The 5031-nt window shown below is 34.2% G+C and overlaps 1 protein-coding gene across 1 annotated transcript in view; it reads left to right on the top strand.

Moving 5' to 3' along the window:
- Window positions 1-373: 373 nt before the first annotated feature.
- Window positions 374-5031, top strand: part of LOC148943900 (protein trapped in endoderm-1-like) — a 118133-nt gene continuing 113475 nt past the window's right edge. Inside the window, exon 1 of the mRNA XM_089101847.1 lies at window positions 374-503. The gene's annotated coding sequence lies outside the window, so the exon portion shown is untranslated. The remainder of the gene's footprint in view (window positions 504-5031) is intronic.

Raw genomic sequence — 5031 nt, forward strand, 5'->3', positions numbered from 1 at the left:
ATAAGGGGGCATCTTGAAAATGTATTGGAGAGGCTAAGCCTGAATGACAATCACTGGGTGACATATCTCCTTTCTTTCCTATGCTAACACAACTACGCCAACACATCAAGTCATTTGTATTTCTCCCTTTTGGACTTCCAACCATTTAACTTCTGACTCCATAAAACCCTTCAATGACTTCCATGTCAAGCAAATATTACAATACCTTCTGATCCCTTCTAATTTAGGGGGGGTATCATTTTACAGTCATTTCAAGGGCCCGCATCGTCAGCAAAGCAAATGATCATTTCCTTATGAGCGAGAAACCCTAAACCTCACGCAAGCCCCGCCTACTCCATCCTGGAAATTCCAGATAAGAAACTTTAGTAGCGTGACAGAATCCAATTCTCTTTTTTAGGATTTGTGAATTGTTCTACTTCATTTGTGCGAATTTTTTAACAAGTGAGTCTTATAAGACCAATTTTGACTTGTGACATAAATTACAATATTCTCGAATTTATATGGTAAGATGCTCTGATATGCATGGATATTTAAATATCTAGCTAATGATATTAAAATAATGTTTTGAATTATTTAGGTGCTACTACATTAGAGAAGATTAGTTGTAAATAACTTTTCGTCATATTATATCTAGGACCACTATATTTTAATCCATTGTTGTAAAAGGGCAGTTTTTTTTTTCTAATATTGATTTTAACGCTAAAATAAAAAGATTACATCATTATTTCATTTATTCCTTCATTATTGTATAAATACTACTTGTAAGTTCATTTTTATTAGATTATCAGAGTTGCGTCCAGTTTAACTGAATTCCAACCCCCCATTCTTAATACGTAGATATAGCCCTAAGCCATATTCAAAGGTTTGCTGACTTTATGTTTTTGCTCTATTTTCTGTACTTATTTGTCATCAGTAGTTGATTCATAAAACCTTATTATGATAATTCAAAAAACCTAAAAATATTTAGGCTACTGTTAGGGGCCTGGAAATGCACCGAAAAACATTCGATCTTTGAAAATTTTAAAATTACAGTCGTGAATTCTGGGGTCAAGATGAACATAATGTAAAAATTTTAGATTTATGGCACGCCCATCCCCCCTGAAAAAATGGGTCCCAGAAAGTGTAGTTTATTCCTTATATCGATTTGAATGTTATAATAAAAAGATTATAACATTACTTTATTACAGCATAAATACTATTTACAATCTTTTTTATTGAACACTCAGAGTTACTTCCAGTTTAACCGAATGCCACCCCCCCCCCCCTTAATACGTTGATGTAGCCCTAAGCTATACCCAAAGGTTTGCTGATATTATTATTTTGCGCATTTTTTGTAGCCTACTAATTCGTAATCAATAATTGGTTCATAATGCCTTACAACCACGATTTAATAAAAAATCTGAAAACATAAAATTTTAGGGAGCCCAAAAATTCGCCAAAAATCTTTTAGAGAACTTTTTAAAACTTTAAAACTTTTTTAGCACCTTTAAAAAGCTTCCTATTCTAATTAAACGGCCCTTGTGATCATTGAGGAGGGGGGCAACCTCTTCATACACGGAATAATTTCTGTTTATTTTGAGAAAAATTCCCTCCATTGACGGGAAACTCCTACGTGAAAAGTTCCTCCCACAAAAATACACCCACCCCGTGAAATTCCTTGCGGAAAATTTCATCCTCGCTGAAAATCCCTGTCCGTAGAAACGATTCAACCTGAAAAACTATCCTTAGGACTCTTTCATTTGAAAAAAAGACTTCCAGCTCTAATCGTTTTTGTGATCACTCCGGAAATCCTGCCTTCCGTGGGAATTTTTTCCCTGATACCAAAACACGCTTAAAATTTCCCCGGGACTATTCCCCCGGGACATCTGCACATGTAAAATTGAGCTGGCAAAGAGGAAGCAAGATATATAAAAATAATTTCGTATAGAAATTGCGTCAAATCCTCCTAGTATAAAATTTGCCCTGGAAAGTTTACCCTCTGAAATATCGTACCCAAGGAGAATTTTCACCATGGGAGCCCACCTCAAGCACACATTCCTCTCCAAGTTGTTTGAACGCTTCCCAACAAAAAATACCAGTAGTAAACGATCGGCAAACTTTATAGCTTAAAGGCTTATCCACAGGGTCTGTGGGGGTTCAAGTTTTTACCAAAGTCATAGCGTTAGGACCTTTCAACTATGCCGAACAAAATAGCTATTCCAAAATTATGATAAAATTTCCCAAAACGTTTGGGAAAAAAGGGACGTGGGAGAGTCCTAGCTACCCTCCAATTTTTTTGGTCACTTGTAAAGGGCACTATAACTTCTAGTTTCCGCTCAAATGAGCCCTCTCCCGGTGCTGCAGGACAATTGGTTCGACACGATCACCCTTGGAAAAAAAAAATAAGCACGGATCCGTGTTCTCTTTTCTGTCAAAACATACAAAATTATATGTTTTTGCAAATGGGAACTTGAAACCTTTCCAGTAGGGTTCTCTGATCCGCTGGATCTGATGGTGTGACTTTCTTGAAAATTATTTGACTTCTAGGTGTTGTTTTACTACTTTTTTTGAAAATCAGACAATTTTTCTCAGGATCGTGGGCTTTTATGGGTAGTACTAAGCTTAAAGAATCTTGTATATTTTGAATCAGCATAATAAACCGATTCGTTTGATATATTTCTATATATATATATATATATATATATATATATATATATATATATATATATATATATATATATATATATATATATATATATATATATATATATATATATATATATATATATATATATATATATATATATAAAAATATATATATATATATATATATATATATATATATATATATATATATATATATATATATATATATATATATATATATATATATATATATATATATATATATATATATACATATATTGATAAAAATTCCGTTATTTAGAGTTTCGGTTACTATTGAGCCGAATTGCTCCTTAATTACAGTTAGTTGACGGTTTGTTCCCATGAACTGTTTGGTAATATTACTAGTAATACCAACACTACTACTGTGACAAGCAATATCATACGTAGCACCGCTCTATAATAGCTAGAAATGTCATTGAAACTTTGAAAGGAGCTAATTGAATTTAAAATTAAAAGTTCTAGTACCCATTTTAAGAGTCAAAAGAGTTTGGGGGGGGGGGGCAAGAAACCCTCCTCCCAATCCCACTGATTTTCCAAAGACATCCAGTCAAAATTTTTAGACAACCATTTTGTTGAGCATTGTAGAATGGACCAGTAACTATGTCTCTAGGGATATCGGGTATGTCAACCCCCACAATTATGCAATTGACCCATTATCATTGAAAATGAATGTTGTGTTAAAACTAAATCAAAAGCCACTGTGCGCATAGTTGCCAATAAGACACCTCAGTAATATATCGAGCACGACCGGGTGTTTTAAATTGAAACTTTTGGGGGTATTACTATTACTACTTTTGCTCTTACAATTTAAATAAATTAAACGACCGTAAGTGTATACAGGTTGTCAAAGAGCAGAATATAATTTTTGAGAATGGTAATAAATTTTATTTTTCAGGCCAACTGGAGGTGGTATAAAATGAAACTAAACAGTACTATTTGAGCCAGGATTAGAAATTGCTGAAAAATATTCTTCAACACACTACGGATTCTTATAGAGAAAAATTGGAAAGATATGAAGTAGATAATTTCGGAGACCACACCGCCTTTCTATGACAACAGGGATAGGGATATAATAATTCCCCTGGAAAGTTCATCCCCAGAAGCTTCCTTCCCCGTGGAAAATTCTCCTTGGTAAATATCCCCCAGCAGAAAATCCCCCCGAAAAATGTCTGTATACTTCCCAATGATAAATACTATACTTAAGTAATAGGCAAATTTCGTAACAGCCGATTCCCCAGGGTTTTTGAGGGGTCATGTTATCCAAAAGACATGGCTATTGGACCTTAAATTATCCTGAACAAAATGTCTATCTCAAAATTTTGGTTAGAAGACTTTGGGAAAAATGGTGCGGGAGGGGGGCTAGTAAATAATTCACGGTTTTATGTTTTATTACGGGGGCTAGTCGTCTATAGTCTTTTTTTCTGACCTAAAAAGGGTATTAGAAAAGGGTAAAAGGGTATTAGAATTTTCAATTTCCGTTCAAATAACAACTCTTCCGATATTCTAGGACCACTTGTTTGATACAATCAACCCTGAAAAAAAAACAAGAAACAAACAAGCATCCATGGTCTTTCTTCTAGAAAAAAATTCACATTATTACAGATGGGAGTTTGAGACCTCTGCATTGGGGTTCTCTGATACACTGAATCTGATGGTGTGATTTTCATATTTTGTAACTTTTTGGGGATATTTCCCCCCTTTTTTGAACATCCTCCAATTCCCTCAGGATCGTAGTTTTGAGGGGTAACACCAAACCTAATGAATCTTATACATTTAGAATCAGCATAAAAAGCCATTTTCTTTATAGCAAGAGTTTTCTAGAGTTTCGGTTACTATTGGTCCAAGTGGCTCTTTACTTACAGTTTGTTACCACGAACTGTTTGATGAAGGCAACCACTCCATTCCTCCGCTGTGTCTACTAAAGTTTAGCTTGCGATATACTGAAAATATACTAAAATTCAATTAAATATAGTAAGGTAAATATAGTAAGGTAAAATGTTCACTCCTTTGGGTTGCAAAGCCAAGGTTTGGCTTCCAAAGCCAGGCTGGAAGTAGGACCAAATAATCGTGGGAAAAGAAAAAATGGAAACTACAGGGAATAATGAAGAGGGGGCTGAGTGCTAAAGGAAACTTTATTTTTACCGACATCTCTCATTTCCCTATTTTAAACATTTTCTAGTGTCCTCTTGTTTCCCAGGAGGGTCACTGCCCCTTCTGTCCACTTACATTTAGCCCTCCTTTAAAAAAAATTAAAATATATTTAATATATAATAATTAATATATAAAATATATTTACATATTTAATAATTTGTTATTTATCGATAGTATTGTGGCCCTATTCGGGCCAAAATGGTTGGCTTTGCC

The sequence above is a fragment of the Artemia sp. Qi Xiang Cuo genome, chromosome 15 (assembly GCF_049724085.1).
Source record: "Artemia sp. Qi Xiang Cuo chromosome 15, ASM4972408v1, whole genome shotgun sequence".
NCBI classification, from domain to species: Eukaryota; Metazoa; Arthropoda; class Branchiopoda; order Anostraca; family Artemiidae; genus Artemia; species Artemia sp. Qi Xiang Cuo.